Consider the following 27,007-nt stretch of genomic DNA (forward strand, 5'->3'; position numbering starts at 1 on the left):
AATTATTCTTCTGATTACTATAATAGTGAATATTATAATAGTGAATAGAGTTCACTACAGAGAATTAAACATAACATTTCTCTACATAGGAATACAGATAATTAGATCTCACTGAGGCCCTTAAAAAGGCAAATTTAAAAATTACAAGTTTTCTTTCTTTTCCCTCTGTAACTTATTTACCTTTTCAGGTTTCTCTCGATTTTTGTGGTTCGATATCAAACTTTCCATTCAGCCCTGGTCTTTTCTGTGCAAATACCTGGAATTCTTCAATTTTGTTGAATGCCCATACTTTCCCCTGGAAATATATAGTCAATTTTGATGGGTAGTTGATCCGTGGTTGCAGGCCCAGCTCTCTTGCCTTTCTGAATATTGTATTCCAAGCCTTACGGTCTTTTAGTGTGGAGGCTGCCAGATCCTGTGTGATCCTGATTGGTGCTCCTTGATATTTGAATTGTCTCTTTCTGGCTTCTTGTAAGATTTTTTCTTTTGCTTGAAAGCTTTTGAATTTGGCAATAATATTTCTAACCGATTTCTTCTCTGGGTCGAATATGGTGGGTGTTCTATGGATCCTTTCGATGTCTATATTGCCCTCTTGTTGTAGGACTTCAGGGCAATTTTGCTGAATTATTTCTGTTAGTATGGAGTCCAGGTTTCTATTAATTTCTGGGTTTTCTGGGAGACCAATTATTCTCAAATTGTCTCTTCTAGACCGGTTTTCTTGGTCTGTCACTCTCTCATTGAGGTATTTCATATTTCCTTCTATTTTTTCAGTCTTTTGACTTTGTTTTATTTGTTCTTGTTGTCTTGAGAGATCATTGGTTTCTAATTGCTCGACTCTAGCCTTTAGGGACTGCTTATCGGCTATAATCTTTTGGTTTTCGGCTATAATCTTTTGGTATTCCTTTTCAATCTTGTCATTTCTGGTGTTCAATTTGCTTATCAGTTCATTTGATTTCTGAGCCTCACTTTCCAATTGCAAGATTCTACCTTTTAAACTGTTATTTTCTTGCCAGATCTCTTCCATTTTCCTCAGGATCTCAGTTTTGAACTCTTCCATAGCTTGTGAGGAGTTTTCCTTATTTGAGGAGGGTCCGGATGGTTGTTTGTTCTCCTCCTCTGTTTGCTCGGTTGTCTGGATTTTCTCTGTGTAAAAGCTGTCGAGTGTTAAAGACTTCTTCTTTTTGTTATTATTCTTTCTCTTCTGAACCTCCTGATGCTGAGTAGCCATCATTAGCCCAGCAGCTTCTCAGCTTTATCCTCGGGCTCAGTGTCTGTTCCCAATCTATTGGCTCCTGAGGTCTGAATTCTGGTTTTTTCCAAGGTCAAGCCCCCTGGTGGGCCCTCTTGCTTGATCCTCTGCTGGAGGTTCCTTTACAAGTCTCAGGGCGCTGCTTCCACAGTCGTATACCCGTCTGCACTGGTTCCCCACTTAGGCTTAGTTCTGCCTCCACCCACGCCTCTACTCAGCTGGCACTCTGCGCGCCCAGCGTCCTGCTCCGGCGCGCGCGCTCAGATTTCGCGTGCTTTTTTTGACTTAATGGGGTCCTAAGTCTTGCTGCTGTCAGGAACAGGTCCCGGAGCTGCTGATGACTCGATGGGTGCCCCAAACTTGCTCTATTTCTTTTTAGCTGGGTTCGGAGCTACAGGTGAGTGTGGAGGGGGTGGGGGTGGGGCGGTTGCTCAGCTCGCGATTGAGTGAGTGAGAGCCCTTTTTAGCCTGGAAATGTCTCGATTCCACGTACCTTCCACGCTGTGCCCTGTTGTGGGGTTCCTCCGTTCGTCTGGACTTGTTTTTATGTCCCCTTGAGGAGTTTTGTATGTTTCGGTCAGGAGAGGTTAAGAGCTGCTTCTTACTCTGCCGCCATCTTAACCCGGAACACCTTCTGGATTACTTTTTGAGGACTCAGGATTCCATTTACAAGTGGTAATAAGTATTTGTTGAGTTATTTCTAATAATGTAGGAAGTTCATTTAGTATATTTGAACATTGTTATGCAGAGGATCTTTAAACTTAAGAGATTTTTAGAGTGATAAGCATTAAAAGATGACATGTTAAAAATAAGTCAAATACTGCAATGAAAGGGATGAACCACTAGATAATCACTGAATGTTCTTTTAATTCTAACTCCTTTGACCTTTTGATTATTTTTGTGCCTTTAAAGTTCTGATTACCATGTCAGGTAAATTAAACCTTTGAATAACTTTTAGTTTGAGGTATCTGATTTGAGGTATTTGATCAACTAAAATTTCTCTTTAAGTTCATATGGTTTACATGGTTTTTCTTTCGTATATGGGGAAAAGAGGAATTTTAAATCTTGCTTCATGCTTTCTATAGTATGCGTTATATATGATTTTATTTTTGTCATTCAGTTTAAATAATAGTTCTTTGGTTTCCTGTTCTGCTGTAAATTCCACAGTAAATTGCTTGGCTAGATCTGTTTGCTAACACTTGGTGGCAGAAAAACACCAGCTTTTAGAAACATGAATATCATAATGCAATTCTAGCCTCCTTGAGAGGCTATAGTAATTTTTTCATGTTAAAATATATAAATTTTATTGATTCCAGAGATGGAACTTGAATCCATGTTTCTCCACCTTTGAATTTGGGTCCTTATCCACCATAATCTGGTTCTTATTTTTTAAAAACAATCAACCAGAAATTCTTATTTTTGAACTTCCTGTTTATATTCACGATAGTCATTTCCTTTAACTTTCCCTTTCCAATTTGAGACCTCCTTTGTGATCCTCATCATTTTTAAAAAGCAAAAATTCCTGATAGTGACTATACATGAGAATATATCCAACCATCAATCATAGTAGTATGTTTTATTATCTGTACTTAAGAACTTTCTTTGGTTTTTTAGTTACTCAGTTCCTTTTAGTGATCTTATTTCCCCACACAATTATAATAGTTGGGAATTTTATTTTCTTGGTTCTACTTACTAGGTCATATAAATCTGTTTTTCTTAATTCCTCATATTTATTATTTTTTATTACATAACATTCTATTTTTTTAGATATTCCCCCCACTAAAGAAGTACCAATGTTGTTTCAAGTTCTTTGCTACTGTAAAGCATGTTTTATTTTAATGTGTATATGATCTTTTCTCCCATGTCTTTTTTGTGGGTATATTTTGAATAATATCTCTGGGTCAAAGGGTAGGACAGTATGGTTTTTTTTCTTGCTTAAGTTCAGTTTACTAAACACAGTGGATAGGCAGATTCAGAATTCCAACAATAATGTAACAATGCCCATTTTTTCATAACCTTTCCAACATTTTTTCTTCCATTTTTATTGTCTTGCTAATGTGCAGTGTCATAGATTTTCTTAGGCTTAGAAAAATCAAAGAATTTGAGAGAGAGAAGGGATTTGTTTTTTAAAAAATAAGGTTGTGTTGGTTGTTATGGCAAGTCTAGATATGTGATGGAGAGAACTCTCCCAATGAGGAAAATCCTATTTATGCAGGTCATTTGCTCTGCAGAACTAGAGAAATGATTTGAAATTCTAAGATTTGTCTAAATTTCTCATCATGCTTCAGGAAGCTCATTTTGGGGATAATTCTATCATCTTGTAAGATCTCATCAGTTCCCGAGCTCCATTTCCTCCCTGCCTTGTAACAGAAGTTTTTATGGACCCCCTTAATGCTAGACCCTTCCCTCTGTTAATTATCTCCATTTTATCCTTGAGAACAAGAACTGTCTTTTGATTTTCTTTGCATACCCAGGGCTAAGCACATGGTTGTTGTTGTTCAGTCTTATCTTTGTGAACCCATGAACAACACATCCAACCTCATGTTTGGGGCTTCCATAACACTATCCATATTCTCCTCTGCTGTGCCCTCCTCTTTTTCTTTCAGTCTTTTCCAGTCTCATAGGTGCTTAATAAATGTATGTTGACTTGACTTAACATGATATTTTCTCCTAGACTTTTAGGGACATTTGAAAATTTCTTTTTAGGCTTGGTACAAAACAATTGTTAAGAAAACTCCTTCTATTAGTGTTAACAGAATATTCTCAGAAGAAAGTCATGACCATGAGGAAAGGACCCTTTGTTGACTTTATTAGACTTTTATGGGGTAGATCTACTCAGTTTGTGTGGGCCTTCCCACCCACTCCCACCCCACCCCAGGGGTGGCAGCAGCAATGATGGTCAAGCTTTGTATGCTTGCTTAGAGCAAACTCAAACGTAAGTGCTGAATATTCACCAACATCTTATATAATGTTTTTATGACAAGGAATATGACTATTTTCTAAACCTGATCCTGAAACATTTTTGTAGTTTCTTCATTACTTGAAGTTTACTTGAAATACTTAATTTCAGTATATTTTCATGTACCTTTATCCAATTAGCCAACCCAGCATTTATCAATCAGTTTACATATGCCAAGAATTGTGCTAGGATGGGGATAAAAATACAAAAAATGAAACAAATGAAAAATGAAACAACAAAAAAGAAAAACCTTTACTGACAAGGAATTTAATGACATACACATGTAAATATTTATAGCATGATTATAAATATAAATACAAATATAACAAGTAGCTAAACACAAGGTAGTTTAGGAGGGAAAATAAAAGTTGTAAGTGGATCAGGAGAGGCTTCATGAAGAAGAGAGGAACTATGAGGCCAGAGAGAAGAAAAGAGTTGAACAAAATACTGTTTAGTTTTGTAGAATGGGATTAAATTTGTACACCACCAAATACATTTTAACTGTTCTTTTGAGCTATTCTTTGTGGTCATTAGGAAGAATAGGGAATATAGGAAAATAGAAAACAAATTAAGTTGGGGATTGAGACTCTTTAAATGAACATTAACTGTTCACTGAGTAGGCAAAATATCTTTTGGTGGCCATACAAAATAATAAGAATTAGAGAACTGAAAAGGGATAGTTAGCTTATATGCAGGCCTACATACAATAGTGTACTTAAACTCTTCCAGATGGAGAGATGCTTTCCCTCTAAAAGATTCCCAGGGAAGAAGTTTCTGCAACCAATCTCAGCAAGCCCATTCCACTATCTTCCTATCCCATGTTGCCACCTGGTCACTTATTCTTTAAATGTTTCCGAGGCACCTCTTATCCCTTTACTCAGGTGTCTAGAAATTTCAGGCTACAACTTGAATAGGATTATAACTTCTTCCTGATTCTTTTTTGATTCAGTACCTTATCACTATGGTTAATTGCATATCTAAAACAATATATGCTTCTTTAAACATAAAAGCCAATGAAATTTAATGTCATGTTAAAGTAATTTCTTCTTAGCTACTTTTGAGATTCCATTATGAACTCTAAAACAATCGTTAAACAGTGTTGTTACTAACCACATGATTTTTTTTATACTATCTCCAATGCATTCTTGTCATTTGGCTTTTATAGAGGACTTTTGATATAGTGAAAAGAACACTATATTGATTATTAACTTGACACAGGTACCACCAGAGGAACTGATTCACTACAATAGGTTGGGGTTGTAACAATGGCATCCTCTTTGTACCTATCTTTAGACCAACCAATTCTCAGTGTTTTCCATGTTCCTAATCTATTCCTAAATTTAAACATCAAAATTCCTTGCCATTAGTTATCAAAAGTACCAGATTTGGATCTTCCTGCTAGTCATTGAACCAACTGATTAGGTTTCCAGGCCAGTGATCCTGTAGACTGAGAGGTCAAACAGGCATGTATTACAAAGTATTTGGCCTCTCTATAACTATCTTTTTTGAATAGTGCTGTGGAATTTGAGTTAATTTTCCTTTTCAGACTACCAGAAGCATTATTGGGAATCTGTCTACTTCATAGGGTGCCATTGGATTCCTAACCAAATTTACATTTTAGTGTTATGTTGTTTTTGATACCATCAAGACAGAAAAGTTTGTATGCTTATTGTATACTATTGTATGCTACTTGAATGTGTATTTAATAAAATTCTAGGAGTGAGTTTTAGAAAATAACTTGACATTATCCCATGCTATCTTCATTGCAAAAAAATTGTGAGTTATGGGCCTAGCTTATTGTACAATTAGATGGATTCAGAATGTTTTGAATGGCTAGACCCAAAGATTGGTCACTAGTGGTTTGATATCAGCTTGGAAGGAGGCTCCCGGTGGTTTAGGTATCTATGTGTTCTTGACCCTGTGTTGTTCACCATCCTTATCAGTGACTTGGGTAAAGGCTTAGATGGCATGGTTATTATCAAATTTGAAGATGACGTAAAGCTGAGAGGTAGTAGTACTATGCTAGTGACAGAATAGTGAAGGACCATTGGGAGCTAGGGTTTATGAAGGATATTGCTAAATTAGGGTCCAACTAGTAGAAAACAATTGGAATCTTGAAGGGCTAATTTAGTAGGTGATGAATATTGGTTGAAGTAACTAGGGATCTTTAACCTGGAGCCAGCAAGATTCAGAGAACATGACAGTTGACTTCAGTATTTGAAATCCTATCATGCAAAAGAGAGATCAGACTTATTTTTTTGTGTTCCAGATTTAGACCAGCTAATCTTTGGTCTTTTCCATGTTCTTAATTTATTCCTAAACGTAAAAATAAAAAAAATCCTTTCCACTAGTTATTGTAGGTCCCAGATTTGGATCTCAAGGTTAAAGACTGCTAGTCAACTGCAGTTTTTTTTAAGACTCTACTAAGGGGTTCATCCAGCCCTCCAGATTTCCTGCCAGAATCCCTATATTATTTGTCAAAGAGAGTGGGAAGTTATGACTTGCCATAACTGTGGGGCTGAATGCTAGTTAGAGGCAGTGTTCACCAGTTGGACCTCTAAAGTGCACAAAATTTGGAAAGCTAATGAATGGAAGATGGTCTTCTAGACTAACTCTATCTTCTCTGAATATTTGATTATGTACTTAAGTAGATATCATATATCTTCTTAGATATTCATGAATCTGTTCTTTCAAGATGTAGTAGATTGGGGGAGGGGATCATGGTCTTTCCTGATGATATTCATATTTTCCAAGGATTCTACCATGGAATTCCACCATGGGCTGATCTATTTAGCACTCATATCAATACAAATTATTTGTTAAACTAGAGAAGTGCCAGTTTAAGGAAGAAGACAGAAAGTTTCTGGGTACATATAAAACAGTAAAATGTCCATATAGATTAGTCAAGCAAATCAACAAATATTTACTAAGCATCTATTATTTGCCATGCACTATGCTGGGTTCTGTGGATACAAATACAAAGAATAACACAATCATCCTTACCCCCAAAGAATTTTATATTTTATCAGGAGATAAAATGTATGTACAGAATAAATATGAAGAGAATACATGCAGTTAAATACAAGATACTTAAATACATGTTAGGGACAGAGTGCATTAATAGTTGGTGGGAATCAAGAGAAGCTTTATGTAGAAGGTGAAATTTAGTCTGGGTCCAGAACTAAGAGAGGTATTCTATGAGGTGCAGGTAAAGAGAGATTTATGTAGTTTAGAAACTATTGTTCTGAAGGAACCCTGTATAAACAAATTTTGAAGAAATTCCATTTTTGGGATATTGCGATGGCTTAATTCTCAGCTATTTTTGCTTATAGACCTGCTAAAACTTTCAAGTTTTTCCAGTGGACATCAGAAATGAAAAGAATATTCTAAAACTTAGAGAATTCATTTACCTTTGTCCCCATTTAGATCAGCATGGACTCAATAGAAACAGCTTAGCACAAAGAACATTAAAATAATTATGGGGACTGTTATCACAAACTTCATTGATCCCTCTATAGTTGTCCTACACATTTTTTAAAAACAATTTTTAATAAAATAAAAATTTGCATTCTCTCTTTCCATCTCCCTCTCTCCTTATCCAAAAAAAGAAAGTAAAATAAAATCTTTCTTACACATATGTAGTCAAGTACAATAAATTATCACATTGACCATGTCAATCCCCTCCCCCCCTCCAAAGGATTTATATTCTGAGTTCATCGCTTCTCTGTCAGAAAGTGAGTAGCATGGCTGCTAATATTTCTTTATGTTAACCATTGCAGAAAGGAATTATATAATAAAGGAGAGGGAATCTGTTTGCTCTGTTAGCCTTATATGCTGTGTGAGGATAACAACTTGAGGGACTATGGCACCTTATCATCATATCTTATGGAATTCATTAGATAGTCCAACAGATAAACCAATCCTAGATTAGCTAGGCATTATTTTTTATGTAGATGCAGCTAGGTGGCATAGTTGATAGAGTCTGGACTTGGAGTCAGGAAGATAGGAGTTCAAATCCAGCCTCAGTCACTTACTAGACATGTGACTCTGCACAAGTCACTTAATCTATATCTACCTCGGTTTCTTCATCTCTTAAATGAGGATAGTAATAGCACCTACTTCCCAAGATTGCTATGAGGATTAACTGAGGTATTTGTAGAGTACTTTGTAAAACTTAAAAGTGCTATCTATATAAATGCAGCTATTATATGATTTTGATAGATGTAAACTTACCATCACCTATATCCTAGGACATCCTAATATATATGCCAGTATACTGTTATAGAAGAATCTATTTGGATACCCTGATGGTCCCTCTTATAGAATATAAACTTTGCTGTCACTCAGCCATGACCTGATCTGCCAGGATGAGGCACAAGATGCCTATGCCAAGGAAGGACAGTGACTGATGGACTCCTATGCTCTATTTGAATGAATGAATCATAAAGAATTTTGTAAGTACTTAATACAGGACACTGTGACTTGCAACTGGAAATACAAATATAAGTAAGTAATACATGTTTGCTCATATGTCCAGCTTGGCTAGGTAAGTGTCTGAGCCAAGGGCTTAATAGAGATGTTGTAGCCTTGGTGCAATGCCTACTCATTCCCTTGCTTCCTTGGGCAGGAATAACAGTGAATTTATCATAAATCCACTTCCATCCCAGGGATGAGATGCCATTACTATTTTGGTAGTTGCTCTTATCATGATTCACTTTTCCTTTGTTGGACTTTCTACTGCTAATTCTATCTATCTGTTTCTAAAACAGATTTTTTTCTTTCCACATTCTCCCTTTTACATCTTCTCGGATGTCCATAATTTTGGTTTCATTTCTGTAGTACACTACTTAGGACTTCCCAGGTAAAGATTCAGACTTTTATACCATAACAACTCAGGTACAATGGTTAGACAAAAGGTATGGATCAATCCTTGAGCAGAAGTATCGAAAGTAGTAAAATTTCACCCATTAAGATGACCAAGCTGTCCTGCTGTATATCACAAAATTGTTTTAACATCATATGGGAAGTTAAGTGGCACTAACTTCAGTGTCTCTCTCTCTGTAATGGAGTTTGTATGGCAGACTTCATTTCCCCCCTTTCATTTGGATTTGGTGTTAGCTGCTCCGACTTGACAAAGCAGTTTCTGGTCTCATTCATCTCAATCAGGACTTGTGTGTTATACTGTCTTTCCTTAATAGGGTTCTTTGCTCAAGCCCTATTAATTCTTCTTCCTCACTGACACACCTCAGCATTACTTCATGAAGGTCTTGAGATTTGATCAGTATTAGAGACAGGAAAGTGCATAAGGCTCTGGAGTTGGTATTAGAAAGACCAGGTTTCTAAGACATTTACTAGCTTTGTATTTTGGGGCTTAAATAAGCCTCTCTAGGCCTCAAGTTTTCTCATCTGTAAAATGAAGGGATTGGATGCAGTAGTTTATAGGTACTTTCAGACCCTAAATCTATGATCTTTTGATCTCTGGTAATTGAGGGGGAAAAAAGCCAATTAAGAATCGCTGGGTATTTAAGAATGGATATTAACATTAGTGCAAATAGATTGAATAAAGCAATATCCAGGAAGATTTAAATTATGCTCATCCTAATTAATAGCATCAAAATAGGAATGCTCCACAGAAATTATTTAATATGAAGTTATTGGTATAGACTCTATAGCATAACAAAACAATTTTTATCAAATTATCTTTAGACATTTTGAAATGCCCAGAATCTGATAATTTCATTTTTATACTAATTAAGGGCATCATGTAACATTGTAAAATTATGGAAAATTGGAAATTTTACAGTGGTATTAAATAGTGTAATGATTGCAGATCAAGGTCCCAGTAAAATCTATAATCAAGAATAGTGATAATATTTTTCCTACATAGTTTTAATTAAGGAAAGTTTGTCTTATTGAATTAAAAAGTATTATTGGTTTCTGAATCAGAAGATGAATTGGCAACATAAAATTCCAATTTGAAATGAGTTGGATGGGCCAAAGATTTCATTTTCCAACTTTTAATAAATGAGCATAGGAAGGGAGGTATGAATTTTTTTTGTCCACTAGTCCTTGTTAATTATTTGGCTTCCTATCAAAGGAGCATATATAAATCTTTAGAATAAAAGGGTATACTATCACACTGTTGGTAGACCTGTGAATTAGTTGTCATTGTGGAAGATAATTTGGAACTTTGCCCAGAAAGACACAAAACTTGGCATACCTTGTGACCCACTTCTAGTCTTATGCACTGAAGAAATTTTAAAAAGAAGAAAAGAATCTATATGTACAGAAATATTTATAGCAGCTCTTTTTGTAGTACCTAAAAATGAGAAATCACAGGATTATCTTCCTATTAAGTAATCGCTAAACAAATTATTATACATGTATGTAATGGAATATTATTGTGCCATAAGAAATGATAGGGGCATCTAGGTGACTCAATGTTTAGAGAGAGCCAGGATTGGAATGGGAGGTCCTCGGTTCAGATTTGACCTAGGATACTTCCTAACTGTAATCCTGGGGAAGTCACTTAACCCCATTTTCCTTTACCACCCTCTTGCCATGAAACTGTTACTTGAGGTTGATTTTAAGACAGAAGATAAGAGTTTAAGGGAAAAAAATAATGAAATGAACAATTTTAGATGAAACTGAGGGAACTTTATGACTTGAGTTAAGACTTTTTTGTTCCTTTTCTTTTTTAAAGGAAGTAAGTAATTTGTCTCTATTTTTGCATACGCTAAAGCCATGATGGTGAACCTATGGCATGCAGAGACCTCTCTGTGGGCACACACAAGCTCTTGGCTTGCCTAGCTGGGAGCCTGGCGCCACCCCTGAACACAGGGGGTGGAACATTCTAGCCTCTCTCCACTATACCAGGAGCTGAGTGCCTCCACCCAAAGCAGGATTAGGGGCATGGACATGCCCCTCCTGCGTGCCCATCCAGCCCCAAGCAGTGAGGCTGGCCCTGAGGAGTGTGGCTGGCCCCACCCTCCAAAGGCAAGTAGAGAGTATGGGGCACTGGATGGAGCCTCCCCACAGAGCTTGGCCCCACCCCCTGACCTCACCCATGGACACACGGGTGGGTGGGGCATGGCACGGGGTCCCCAAAATGTTCGCCATCACTGCTCTAAGGCGAGCCTATTCTTACCTGCTTTCTTCCTTTCACCTTCAAACTCCTTTCCTCCTATTTGTCACCTGACTTTTATGAATCAATAGAGAGAAATAAGCAGAAACAAAACATATGCAACAATAACATTAAACAGAAAAAAATTATGAAAGACTGTAGATTTCTGATCAATGCAACGATAAAGTATTAGTCCAAAAGAATAATGATGAAACACTCATTTCCTGATAGGGAGGAAAAAGAAGGATACATTTTTGGATTAGTATGGGAATTTCTTTGCCCAATTCTGTTATCTTTGTTTTATGGTCTTTAAAATTCTCCTTTCATTGAAGAAGGATCGTGCAGGGATACATTAGTTTTTAAAACTTGTTAATTGAAAAATTAAAATAATAAATTATTAAAATAAAAATAGAAGGAAATGGTTCATTTTCTTGATGTCTAAAGTTGGAGGTTAGAAATTTTTGTGTGTGTCATAGATTTTTTTTCAGTCTGGTTAAATGTATGAGTTCCTTCCCAGAATATTATGAAATAGTTAAAATGGAATACATAAGATCACAAAAGAAACCACTTAGTTGAAGTGTGGTTATCAAAATATTGGGGGGAAAAGCCAATAAGTTCATGGACTCTAGGTTAAGAATCCCTAAACTAGAATAAGGAGGAAAAACTAAGATTTTGGTATATGAACTGATGCTAATTTGTATTTAAACTATAATAGTTATTGAATTGAATATTATAAATATAGTCTGGATTATTTTACTAATACTTTAGAATGCCCTTCCTAGCAATGAAATTCATTGTAGGATAATAGATACCTAAAGAATGGAATAAAACTGATTTCATGGATTATTGAGTTGTTCAGTTCTTTTCCACTAAATTAGGTTATAGAATTTAAAAAACGCTTTAAATGCAAACCTTAAGTATGACAGCCTGTATTTTTAGTCGAGATATAAAATGCATGTGTTTTTGAGTGAATTACATTGTTGTCATCCTAATTGTAGCCTGTGCCCATTATCTCACAGTGTTTTACTCTTGACATATTTCTTCCTGATAACTCTTAATGATTCATGTTATTACATAATTTTGAAAGTTTTTCATTTTATAATGTGCTACTATACTGGTGTTGTTGACAACTGAGCAAAACAACATTTTCCAGTGTTACGTTGGTATTTTAAAATTTGTAGCTATAGAAATATGCACTATTAATATCATGACCAAATTTTGAGAGTCTTAGCATAGTCAACCCTTAATGTTATACTTAGACAACTAAGTGAAAGAAGAGAGTAGAAAGTGAAAACTACAAGGAAAATAATCAGCATCAGAGAGAAGCTAAATGGGATATGCAAGAATAGGTCACTACCATGACGAAATAAAATAGGTTGCAAACTAATTAGGTGTGCCAACATGGCATCACCATCATTCAGGTGCTTTAAAGGGGCAATAGCTTGGCCATCTGGGATAACACTTCTAACACAACTGTTTTCGGTATGTACCCAAAGGGTCCCATTCTCATATTTCATTGTGGCTTGATAGAAGTGAAGAGAGGAGTATTTGTATTGAATTGAGAAAGTCTTCAAAATGAACGGAATCTTTTGGAAGGTCATGTCTCCAAGCAAAAAGAATAAAAAAAACCCTCCTTTCTTTTCATTCAAGGAACTAGAAACATGAAAACAGATTCCTATGAAGAAGAAATATATGTCAAGCACATTAATTCATTCATCAGATATTCATGGTGAAATACTATGAAGGACTGAAACCCTGGAGTGAGGAAATACGGAGAACAAAAAGCTATTGGCTTTGTTGTCAGGGAGCTTGCAAATTAGTAGGAAGATAAAATATTCAAAATAGCTAAAAAATGTAGACTGTGATTATTGTAAAAGAAGTAAAAGGTACAGAGGAAAATGGAGAATAGAAAGATTATATCTGGTTTGAGGTGTAATCAGGGAAGCTATATACACTAAAGATCCTAATGTTGAATGAACAAATATTCAACAATGCATTTGTGCAAGCAATGGGAGTAAAAGAATTTTTAAGAAAAGCCACTTGAAAAGAACAGGTAAGAAAGGCAATCTCCTATTGATGATGGACTTGGATGATTAAGTGAATTGTCTGTCCCTGATAGATAGACTGATGAGGAGTCAGTAGAGAATTTCAAGGAACAAGCTATAATCAAAATACTAAGTGAAAAAAATATTTTTGGAGACCCTTGGGATTATTTGAAGGGCAGAAAGGCTAAAATTAGTGAAGCTAGAAAAAAGGTTTTTTATTTGGTTAGTCCATCACTCAACATGTATTAAGCAATCATATGAAAAAAGAATTATTAATCTTGCAAACTCATAGGTTGATGGTTATAAATTTAAGGTAAACATTAACTGAGGAAGAGGAAATCATTAAATAAACATGTAAATGTCAACTATTAGAAATTTTAATATTTATATCAGGAATAAGTGAACCTGCCTTTAAATACAGCTATATTTAATACATTCCTGAATTAGGGTTATTATTATAGAAAGGAACTGGACATCAAAGAGAATAGAATGTCTAATATGTTTTAAATCGAAGAATTAGAAAAGGAATCTGCTAAAAGACCTTTTGCCCAAATTCAGAGAGAGGAGATGCATTGAAGAAAAAAACTAATTCCTGACGGAACCAGACCAAGACAGTAACTTGTCTTGAGATTAGAGAATAGAAGTTTCCATATCCTGAAAAGAATCTTAACTGAGGGTGTAATGTAAAATGGCTAACAGAAACTTTTTACTTCTATAATTTCTAACGGTCACAAAAAGTCAGTTAGAAGTCTTAGAATCTTTAGAAAGTCAGTTGGAACTTGAAACTATAAATAGAGGTGAAGTTCCAACTAACAAGGCTTTGGCCTTCTGGCTTTTGCTGTGGCTGGAGGCTTTTGCTTTGGCTTAGCCTGTTAGCTATGGCCTTTTGGCTTGGCTTTGCTTTGGCCTTGACCTGTGCTTATCTTGTCTTGGAGAAATTTAAACCTATCTCATTTCTCTGGACCTCTCCCCGATCTCTCCATCTACATTCCCTTCCCTTCCCCTGAATTTCCTTTGGGCCCTGGGTGGAAGGGAGGGCTTGGTGATTGAACATTGTGGGTTTTAGTTTCTATAGACAAGTAGAGTATTCTCAAATAAGTTACCCCTAGTTTTAGTGATTCAATAAGGACTTTACTAAATGGCAGTTGAATCTCCCAACTGGGAGAGCCGGACTCTCAATCCAAACCTCTCCTGCGACCCATCCCCCACCCTCACCCTCTCCCAAGCAGCAGTTACAAAATCCTAAACCCTTCTCCCCTTTTGACTGACCCTGGTATTAATAAATCCCCTTGTTACCTATTCAAGCCTCTGGTGAATCATTGTATTGAAAAATTGAGGCAAGGGCTAAAGAGGGAAGGAATCATTTTCTTTTATTTCTTGAGAGAACTGGGGGCATCCATCTTGGCAGGAAGTACCTACCCAAGACTTCTTTCAGCCATCAGTTTGACCAGCAGGGAGGGGCCCCCTGGACTCCTCCCTCAAGAGACTTTAGAAACTAACAAGAGAAACCCTCCAGCCAAAACCTAAACATTTCTTACTGGCCCTAGTTTCCTCCTTGTATCCTCTGTCTCAAGCCTCTGAGAATAAACCTGTTTGAGCTGCCCTCTCCTACATACCCCATTTCCTTTATCTCCTATATGCCTTTCTTTACCTTCATTCCTCCTCCAATCACCTTATAATCACCTAATATCCCCTTTTATTCTTTCTCACACCCAAATTGTGTTTGAGACCCACTCAGATTACTTACTCTTTATAACAAGGGTCAGGGCCTAGAGCTTGGGTTATTGAACTTTTAAAATTGTATTTTAGTATAGTTGTTTTCTTTTGTATTTCTTTGTATTTTGTTTTATGCATTTAAAAACGCTTTTCTGGTAGAGTCCATAGGCTTCACTAGACTGCCAATCCAGACTATTGTATAAGAAGATGTGACAACAGATTAACCTAGAAGTACTTTTAGCCTATGATCTCAGGGATGGGATCCAGTGCTTGAATCCTTAGCAAAGCTGAGTCATGTGAACTATGTTAATGAGAAATTGTGTTCTCAAAGGTCACCAGTGACCTCATCAACAGATACAGGGATCTTTTTTAATTTCTAATTTTCCTTTGTAGCAGTTAGTAAGTACTATTGAATACCTTTGACTTAGTGGAAAATTTTCTTTTGGCTTCTAAGATACTATGTATTTTCCTCCTTATGTGATCCTTTGTTATCTCATTATAGCTCTGCATCTTTGCTCATTCCATTCTCTTCATCTGTGATACTTTTCTCTCACCCTCTCTGCTAATCTGAATACTCTATTCTTCAAGGTTCAGCTCAAGTGCCATCTCCTTCATAATCATGGGGACAGCTAGGTGGTACGGTAGATAGAATAATAGACTTGGAATCAGGAAGACTTGAGCTCAAATCTGGCCTCAGATATTTGTTAGCTATTTGACCTGGACAAGTTACTTAATCCCATTTGTCTCAGTTTTCTTAGCTGTAAAATGAGCTGGAGAAGGAAATGGTAAACCACTCCAGTATCTTTGCAAAAAGGCCAAAACTCCATATAGGGTCACAAAGAGTGGGACATGACTGAAAATTGATTGAATTTCACAAGTCACACGAGTTGTAATTTAAAGCTAGAAACAATCTCAAAGATCTTTGGCTCATATTTCATTTTTCTGAATTCTTGCATTACTCATTAATTGTGTCACTTATCATTTATTACCTATTTATGACTATTATACTATTTTTGTCTATATCTTACCGTCTTAAGCATTTTTTGTCCCTCATTGGTAGAATGATGCTTAGCTTATTGTATATTCATACAATGAATAAATGAAAATACCTCTACTAAATAGAATTTATATTCTGAAATATTTTGAAGAATTGAAGAGGAGAGGACAATAAAAAGAAAAATAAAATATGGACCCTGCCCTCTTTTAAATTAGAAGGGCAGATAAGTCGAATGACCAAATCTCTTGCTCTCTCTGTGACACCATGAGCAGAAAAAGAATTCACTAAAATACATTTAGACAGTAATATGCTGGTTTCTTCCACACTATGGGACTCTTAAATACTCTAGAATAGACTAGTGAATATGTCTATGCCAGTGATGAGCAAACCACAGCCGGCAGGCCAGATGTGGTCCCCTGAAATGTTCTATCTGGCTGTGGGACATTATTCCTAATCTGATGAATACATTGAGTAGGATACAATACAATGAAACTTCGAAAGAGTCGCCTTAGAAACAGACTGACAGATGAGCATTTCCTTTCCCTTGGCCCCCTCTTTAAAAAGTTTGCCCATCACTAGTCTATGCCATTAGTCTAAATTTAATTTACCTGTTGCCTCAAGCTCTGGAACAACATGCTGTGCCTCCTGTGTCATATTCTACCTCTTTCCCCCTAGATTCTCTGTTCTCTTTATTTTGCTTAAACTGAGTGATTGAGAAGATGGTGGTACCAAGAACTCAAATAGAGATGTTGGGAGGATAAATAGTCTTTTCAGTCAAAAAGCATTTATTAAGGCCTTATTGTGCCAAGCCCTGGGGATGAAAGGCAAAAAACAGGCTCTGTTTTCAAGAATCTCAGAGTGTAATGGCGGAAACCTTAAAATAACTGTACAAACAAAATGCATACAGAATAAATTAGAGATTATCACCAGAGGGAAGGCCCTAACATTAAGGAGAATCAGGAATAGCTTCCTGAAGGAAGCCAAGGAAACCAGGAGGCAGAGACTGGGAAAGGAGTGCCTTTAGTCCTGTGAGAGAAACAACAAGGAGGCCAGTCCCATTGGGTCACAGAGTACATGAGGATGGGGTTTAAAATGAAAGAAGATAGGAAAGGCCTTATGAAGGGTTTTGATAGTAAATAGAAGATTTTCTGTTTGATCCTGGAGGCAATGGAGGGTTTTGATAGTAAATAGAAGATTTTCTGTTTGATCCTGGAGGCAATAGGGAGCCATAGGTATCTATTGAATTTGGGGATGATATGATATGGTTAGATGTGTGCTTTCAAGAGATCATTTTGACATCTGAATGGAGGATAGACTGGAGTAGGGAGAAACATGAGACAGGGAGAGTGACCAGCAGACAATTGCAGAAGTTAAGGTGTTTGATGATGAGGACCTGATCCAAGGTAATGGCAGTATCAGAGGTGAGAAGAGAGCATCTCTTCCAGATGTTACAAAGAGAAGAACTATTGAATCTTACAACAGATTTGTATATGGAAGATGAGGGAGAATGAGGCATTAAGGATGTCCTTTTGGCTTCTGGGCTGGGCAAATGGGAATATGGTGGTGGCCTCGACAATAATAGGGAAATTCAGAAGTGAGGAAGATTTTGGGAGGAAGTATGAGTTCATTTTGGTGCATATTGTTAATAAGATGACTTGAGAAATCCAGTTTTAGATGTCCAATAAGCAGTTGAAAATGTTGGACGAAAGATTGGGGAGTGAATGGGTGGAGAAAACAGCTTTTTTAGAATTTTGGCAGTGAAATAGAGGATATAAAAACATAAATATAAGAGGATATAATAGGATATTACTTTAAAGGCATGGGAACCTGTGGGATAGTTTACATTATTTTTCATTTCAATTATGCAGAGAAGAAAAAGCCAAAAGAAAGGAAAAAATTGAAAATGAGAGGCAAAAGAATGGTGCAAGGGCTCCAGAAAAGGTGGCAGTGGTTGTGACAGAGTGAATTAACTTTGGCAAGGATGAGAGTATCCCCTCTGAGAAAGGTTGAGTAAAGAAGGAAGATTGAGGAAAGATGAGGAAATTTATCCTGTTAAACTTTGGACCATGCCTATTCAATTGAGAACTAAGTAGGTAATGAAGTTGGGGGCTTGAGGAGAGATGAAGAGTCTTGGAATGACTTGTTATTGAGGGAGTGATTAAGAATAAGATGAATCCTGATTTGTAATATCTGTATGACCTTGCATAACTCACTCAGCTTCTCTGAACCTGCTTCCTCATCTGTAAAATAGGGATGATAGTAGCACCTAAGCCCTGACAGAGATGTTTTTAGAAGCAAATTAATGTCTGTAAAATGCTTTAGAAAATTGTAGAACACTATAAATGTTAGTTAATACTATTCTCTCCATCACTCTTTACTCTTGTCTTTGATTATCTCTGGTTCTCTTTCCTTTATGACTATTCCTTCCTTGCTCTTCTTCCTGCTATTTTCTTTATCCTGAGTCCCTCCCCACAACTTCCTTCATATATGCCTTTTTTTTATTCCTCTCCCTTTCCCCCCCTCTCTCCTTTGTTTTGTCTCATATATATAGGGAAGTACATTTCTGTTCAGTCTATTACTGCAATATATTTCAGACTTCATGTAGAAGACTAATCAAAATAGTTCTAATCTAAAAATAAAAAAAATTTAAAAATTTTAAAAATAGATGATGACAACAAAAAAGGTAAGATTTTCTTCAGATAAGCCATAAGGCAGATATTTTAGTTTTAAATAACCTTGAATTGAGTATATATGTGTATAATTTACTTAGACTCAGTCACCATTGATCATAAACAAATTTGTGGAGTTGTAAAAACTATTTTACAAAATTAAGTTTTTTTCTATATCTTCACTCACATGATACTTTGTCTTTTAAAATCACATAGAAATAAATGTTTTTGTTTTAAATTTTGATAAATATATTTAAAGCGTAGAATGTCTTTCAAGTAGCAGCTGTCTGAAATTATGAAATCAAAATGAATATCACTGGGCTGATTTGGATGGTGTTCTCTCTTGTGTACATAATGTAACAGCTTTGACTTCAACAAATTTTCACAGGAAATTAAAAATCCTTTATATAGTTACTTGCACAAAGAAGGATAAAAATATTGGAAAGCTAAAGCAAAGACCTTAGAGATACTAACTATAAAATGCCAAGTTTAATATGGTAATACAAAGGACATTTTTCTTAAGATCATAGATTTAGAGTTGGAAGGGACTTTAGAGACCATGTAGCCCCACTCCTCATTTTATAGATGCGGAATGTGGGACTCCGAGAATATAAATGATTTGTTTGGGAACATAAATGATTTGTTCATGATCACACGAGAAGTGTCAGAGGAAGGATTTGAATCCATTACTTGTTTTCACTTTCACTGAAGAAGTTGTATTTATCAGTAAACATATATGATATAACACTGATCTAATGAAAAAACACCCCCACCCCCTCCGTCTCATTCCTCTATTCATGAGATTTTGATCTTTGTCATGGTTTCCTGGAACCAATGTTCAACTGCTGCTTATTTCAAATAAAAAGTGGAGTTTCAAATTGATGCTTCAGCGAAGTTACTGGGAACATTAGCCTTTGATTTGTTGGTGTCTCTACTAGCAAACCATTAACTAAAGATCTCCCCTTCCTGAAATAATGGGCTCAGATAAATTAGTTGGAGACTTTACAATAGGAAACTTCTGGAGTCACAGATGATGAAATAACCTTGTTTTGATTTAGGGACTGTAGATTTATAAAGGGACTAATTCTGAAAAAATATTCTATCATGCTAATGTACCCAAAAAAGTCCAGTCCCCCACATCTTTAGTTGGGATGTTCCTATGGGTCATTTGGTCCTATTAGATAGTCATGCTGAAATTATAATCAAGACTCAATGTCAATACATTGAGTAACCTTAACGAACTGAGATAGCTAGCTAGATGTATGGCTATATAAATAAGCAAATATAGGATTTGTCTACTACTGGCTCATTACAATCTGAGAGCAGTGAGTTATTATCAATGAGATCTATGCCACATTGCTGAATTTTGCTGAAATACAAAGTGCTCCTTTCAGAAGCTCTACTTTCCTGGAACAAGGACCCCCAAATGCCTCAACCTATACCATAGAGTCACAGGATATTAGAGCTAGAAAGAAACTTTAAGATCATCTAGCCCTGTCCTCTTCCTCTCATTTTACAGGGGAGGAAATATGAACTGATTAGTGGCAGTCAGGACAGGGACTCAAGGTATCCAGTATCTAGTCCAGTATACCTCACCATGAGCTGCACTTGGGGCAGATAGGTGGCACAGAATCATCTTCCTGAATTCAAATCTAGCCTCCAACACTAGCAGTGTATCCTGAGCAAGTCACTTAACTCTGCCTCAGTTTCTTCATCTGTAAAATGAGCCAGAGAAAGAAATGGGGACAACTAGGTGGCTCAGTAGATTGAGAGCCATGCTTGGAGCCAAGAGGTCCTGGGTTTAAATCTGGCTTCAGATATTTTTTAGCTATGGTACTTTGGGCAAGTCCCCTAATCCCCATTGCCTAGCTCTTACTCCTCTTTTCTGTCTTGGAACCAACCTTGGAAGTAATACATAGTACCGATTCTAAGACAGAGGTAAAAGTTAAAAAAAAAAAAAAAAAGAAGTTGCAAATTATTTTAGATGGTGTTGGTGAACCTATGGCACACATGCCCTGTGTGCTGGAGGGGGCCACTCCCCTCCCCCTCTCCATGCTCACCTGAGGACATTTCTCATGTCACCTGCCCCTCTGCCCAGCAGACCAATGGGAGTGCTTCCCCCCTCCCTTGTCATGCAGTGTAAGGGCACTTGGTCTATAAAAGGTTCACCATCACTGCTCCAGTATTGTTGCCAAGAATATACCATATATGGAGAGTTGGACATGACTTGAAAAAACAACTGAACAACAATCAATGAGCATCAGTGGGGAGGATCATCTCAGCTTTTATAGTTGCCAGGTAATTGGCTAAGTCACAAGAATAGATCTGAACTCAATGACACTTCCATTGTACCCTCCAAATAATTGTAGATAGGAGAGAGGAAAAACTTTCGGAATATCTTTTATACGTCATCTTATCTTGGTGAGTTTCATGTTCAGGTTTATAAACATGCAAACTTTCTTGATTTTGTGACATTTATAGCTGTCACAGTGATAGAGTTGGCTGCACATTGATGCTATTCTATGACTTCTTGGATCCATAAAATATGTATATCATTTCACAATGTAAAAGTTCTATTTCTAGGGTTTCTGGAGTAATATAATGGAAAAGGATGCTGGATTTAGAGTCAGTTCTGTAATTTAATATCTGTCACTTAATTTCTCTGGAAATTAGTTTCTGCATCTGTAACATGAGAACATTGAGTCAGAGGACGTCTAATGTCCCTTGCAGCTCTAAATTTATGATCCCATTAAATCATTTTCTTTCTCATACCATACTCATCTATGTTATGATTTGTGTACAGGAAGGCAGCATGGTACATTGTAAATAGCAGTGGACCAGGAATGTAAGGCTTTATTGGGTTTAATTAATTTCTGACTGTGTGGCCAAAGTAAATCTGTTAACTGCTTTGATAATGAACCATAAAAACGAGTTGCTTTACATATCTTTCATGGTTATTATGGGGGTCAAATAAAATAATTTATGAACACAGTGTTTTGTAAGCCATGATGTAGTTCACAAATGTAAGATGGTATCATCATCATTATCAACATCACTGGCAGCAAGGTATAGTGGATAGAAAGTTGGCTGTGGAGTTAGAAAAGACCTACATTCCAGCCTGTTCCTGACATGGCCCTGAGATCCCAGATAAAGTCACTCAACTACCCAGTGACCTATGCAACTCACTTATCTGCACTGGTTGAGGGGATTTCCTTACCAGAAAGGAGTTTCTTATGCCTGGGAAATCATAGAACTGAATATAAAGACTTTCAACATCATTCATCATCAGTTTGAGGGTCAAGTTATTCTAAAGAGTGATGGATTCTTTCAGTTTTTCTAAGTTTCTTGGAGAATGTCAGAAAGTTTCAGGCAACTATCGATTCAATTGATGCTTCTCCCTCTGTAGCAGAAATCAACCAGCTGGAGTAAATCTTCAGTCATATGCAGCGATTAATAGAACTACTATTTTAATAATCTATTTAATTTGATGTTTCTTAATATTTGAGTAAAATTTTTTTGATTCATTGTTTAATTTTATTTTCATTTTGGCTAGGCAGTAGATAATAGATATGTTTCAGTTACCTTGAGCAAAAATAACATTCATTGAAGTGTTAAACTTCCCTCCCCCCCCATAGAAATAAGTGGTCTTATAGGTTCAATGTAAGTATAACCTTCAAACTAATAAAATATCACCAGCATTTTAAGAGGTATTCTCTCTAGCCTCTTTAGCTATACAGTTGCTTTTGAAAGATTATATTTTAGGGAAAATTTGGTAATCTAAGGAACCACCTAAATATAAAATGGACTCTTTTCTTAAGGCAAATCTGCCCACTAGAAAACTGAAATGAGATGGTGAAACATATACTAAGCCATTAAGTCTTAAAACTGCACCAAGACTTTTGGGACATCCTATATTTAGGTACAATTTTCTGGGTAATAAATGTATCTCTAAATATGAGAATGATAGAAAAATAAAGCCTGTATAATGATATTTAAATACTTGCTAATATTATTTTGTGACATGAGTATTATATGTGTAATATGCTTTAGACAATACACCTGGTTATAGATACTCAATAATTAACAAATATTTTCTTTTATGTACATGTGTTCTCAGCATCTCCAAAAGCCTTATTTCTCCTTTACCCTGCAGCTCCCAACCTTGTCTGTAAATTATGGTTTGAGTAATCATACCATTTCATTCCTTAGTAATGTAACATTTATATGATTTATACTGAAAGTAGGCTGAAAATATCTGATTTCACAGAAATTGACTTAATAAGTGAAACATATGGAGATTGCTTTAAAGAGCCTATCCTATTCTTAACTTTTTCTATTTTATTTTTAAATGGAGACTTTAAAGCCTAAGAACAAAGGCATCCCTTTCTGGCAGGGACATTATGCCATAACTAAAGCTCCTGAAATATGGAAAGAATAGCTTTACATTAAATGCCTCTACTTCATTATTCACTCATTTCTTAGCTACTTGTTATCAAATCTTTCTCTCTATACTCATCAGCCTTCTTAAGGTGTGACCCCTAATCTCTTAGTCAGTGCCCCTTTTTCCATTCTTGTCTGCTATATGTGACACTGTACATCATCCCTTCCTTCCTGAAAATCTTATTTGAATATTTTATGTTCCTGATTTTCTTTGAAAAAATACCCATCTCCTTTGGTGTCTCTTCTTCCTTATTCTGACTCAGCAATATAGACTTTCCCATAAAATTCTTTTTTATTTTGTTCTCTTTTGCCTTTATGCTTCCTCTCTCAATCTTATTCATTCCCATGATTTTATCTGGTATGTAAATATCTCTTAAAATAATATTTCTAGCCCTAACCTCATTATTGTTTCAATACCATATTTCTAGTTATCTATTGGATATTATTCAGGATTATTTCCTGGATATTATCCAGGAAATAGAGATTTGAAAATGTGTTGGCCCACTCTAACATGTGACTTGACTCTTGGCAACATTGGTGAGGTTAATGATAAATCTGGCATTTATATGCTGATTTGAGTCTTACAGAATACTTTAGATCATTATCCAGATTATCCTCACAACTCTAAGAGAAAGGTTCAAATATCCTTATTTTACATATGGGAAAACTGACGTAGAGAGGTTTCAGTGACTTGACCAAGGTACATAGTGTTTGAGGTGGGATTAAAACCCAAATCTTCCTTACTTAAGTACTTCCTGATGTCTAGCACTTAAATGGAATAATCTACCTTCAGAAATATGAGGATTTATAAAAAGTAACAGTAAGTAGTTCTTTTGAGGAGTTTTGTCTTGTTTTACTATTCTATAGGGGGACTGGAGAATATCAAGAAAGGTACATGCAAGCTTGGTTGTGAAGTATCTAACAAAAAAGTCTGTATTTGGTGTTAGAGGTAATAGGCAACAATTGGTATTCATTGAGTAGGGGAGAGATGTAATGAAACCTGTACTCTGGTAATATCGATTTTATTATCTTCCAGTTACAAAAGACAGATTGGAAAGGGAAGAAATTTCAGAAAGAGAGGGCCATTAGGAATCTATTGTAATAATTCAAGCACATGGTAGCTGTGTGAGCAGAGAGAAGGGGATGTAATTAATTGAAATGTATAGTTTAGAATCAACAAGATTTGGTAAGTGATTAGATATGTTGGACAAATGAGAAGTTAAGGATGATTCAGATGTTGCAAAGCTGGGCAATTAGAAGGATAGTGGTGCTTTTGGTAGGAAAAAGTAGTAGTTCACAAAATTGGTTGGTTTGGGGGCAGGGAATAAATAACAAGTTGGTTTTGATACATTGATTTTGAGATTCCTTATGGGACATCAAGCTCAAAATGTCTAGCAGGCAATTGGGGTGGTACAACCAAAATCAGGAAAGACACTGAGACTGGATATATAGGTCCAGGGGTCATCTGCATGGATCATTGGACACACAAGTGCTGAGTTTACAAAAAAATAAATACACCGTGGGGCAGAAATGTCACTAACGTAGCATATATGGTCTATAACACTCCCAACTGCAGCCCAACCCAGATTAAAATGTAATTAGGAAATATTTAATAAAATAAATAAAACGACAATAAGACATAATGTTAAGATATAGTTTTCTAAATCAATATGTGGCCTGCAGGGATCCTGTATAGAATAGTGGCCCCTCTCTCATTCTGAATTTGACTCCACTACTATCAAAGGAAGAGAAAACCTAATAGTCCACATAAGAGGTGATGAGGGTCTGCATTGAGGTGGCAGCAGCTATATAAATAGAGAGAAGGGAATAAATGTATGGGATAAGGTAGAGCTAGAAGCAGGAAGACTTGGCAAATAATTCCAATGTTTTTGGTATTTCCCCTTCCCTGAAATAACCCCCAGTACTCTCAAGATTGTATTGCTTCTAGCATGATTTTTCTCCATGTAGATTTGGTTTGGTCCATCTGCTCTTCCCAATTTCATTTGTTTGACATTTCAATTTCCTTATGGAAACATCAAGTATCAAGGTGAGATTCCAAACTGAGTGTTTGCACTGTTATAAGTGGTGAAAATAAATTCTTAAAGAAATGACAGCAACTCTAATTTATTTGTTGGATTTGTTAGTGAAAAGAGATTTATGCCTTATTTTAAAAAATTGGTCTTGCTGATTTCATTAAGGTCCCATGAGGGACTTCCTCTCCTAATATAGACCCATTTCTTCTCTGTTGTAATGAAGTAATTTCGAGAATAAAATAGAAATTTATGGGAGCTTGGCTGTCAGCTTTGAGCATTCTGAATTAGAATGCAACTGGGGGAGGAGAAAAAACTGTCATTGCTGGTGTGAGAGTTTGGAGAGAGGATTTGGAGCAGAAATCCAGCCAGCAGTGACTCCATAAGCTTGGGATCTTTGGGACTGGATAAGCTTGAAGACAACATCTCTCAAGGCAACCCTTGATAGTGGATAGTGTCATCTTAGAGAATTTCCTGGGAAGTGTTGCTCAAGTTCACATAGCCAGTAACTTAAGGCAGTTCTTCTTGACTTCCCAGGTAGCCTTCTATTCATTATGCCACACTGTCTCATTCATTTAACTTGATTGCTAAAAATATAAAACCATAGGAATTTAATTCCGGCCTTTTTTTATTTGTACTTGCCAGCCAAAGGGAAACAATAATTTAACAAAATAAAACACAAGTAAACCTAAACCCCCTTGTTTCTCTCCTTAGGCTCACTTGCTTGGAATTTCTTGACATTAATAAAGGATCTGGTGTACATTAGAATGAGTAGTAAAGGGCAAGAGAAAGTCAGAGCACCTCTAAGGGGAGCAATTATGGGTTGTGAAAGCCCTTTCCCTGATTCAACCAAACTCTCACAGCCCATCAGTGACCTCTACACTCCCTACATGGCTCCTATGACTTAAACTTTCACCATCTGGAGACCTGTGAGCTCAAGAAAATCTTTGTGCCTGTCTACAAATCTTAATTTTCCTTTTAGAAGCCATCTGTGAGGCTGCTTCAAAATGTTATTTTTGAAAAATTTCAACTCATTCATATGAATCCAAGCCCAACACATATAGACATTAAATAGTAAGATAGCTCCATTCTCCTCTTGCGCTCTGGAGGATGCTACACTACCATATTGAGGAGGAGAAAATAGTCTTAGGCAGACTCCCTTCTCAGATTATTTTCTCTCTATGAATGCAGAATCAACTGACTTCCACCTAGAGATAAACTTGTCATTTTGTAACTCGGCAACATCTGTATATATAGAAAATGTGTACTTGGAATATCCCCATGTGGAATCCTAGGGAGATCAGCAGACCCATCCTGCAGAGTGCTGTCTTTTTGTTCAGTCTTCTTCTAGTCACATACTGTTTTGGAACTGTGGGACCCAAATAGATGCATAGCTGGTGAGTGTATGAAGAGAGCTATTTTCCTTCATGTTGTGCAGTATATCAGAAGTGCCTAAAATGCCCTATTTAAACTTTCCTACAGCTTATTCCCCACTGTTGGAGAGTAAAAATAAGAATGATTTGGAGGAAAACTGGGTTTGAAAGATTTTTCTTATATTTAAATAAATTACATTAAAATAATCTTCAGCTTTCTTATGGTAATAACAGCCAAAAGAGAGAAGGTTGTGTCTATTTTATAGAAGAAAATTATCTCTATTGCAGAATACCAATATGAATAGTTCTTTAAAATTGTGTCTGGTCATTACAAATGAACGTGAATATTCTGCCATTAACATTCATGTATTTTATTCACAACACCAGATTTCAGCTTGATATATAT

The 27,007-nt window shown here is 36.2% G+C and overlaps 1 protein-coding gene across 2 annotated transcripts in view; it reads left to right on the forward strand.

The window, feature by feature from the left end:
* The window catches only part of AKAP7 (A-kinase anchoring protein 7), a 176,848-nt gene that overhangs the window by 86,246 nt on the left and 63,595 nt on the right, over positions 1-27,007 (forward strand). The window lies entirely within an intron of this gene.

Source organism: Gracilinanus agilis, chromosome 4, assembly GCF_016433145.1.
Source record: "Gracilinanus agilis isolate LMUSP501 chromosome 4, AgileGrace, whole genome shotgun sequence".
NCBI classification, from domain to species: domain Eukaryota; kingdom Metazoa; phylum Chordata; class Mammalia; order Didelphimorphia; family Didelphidae; genus Gracilinanus; species Gracilinanus agilis.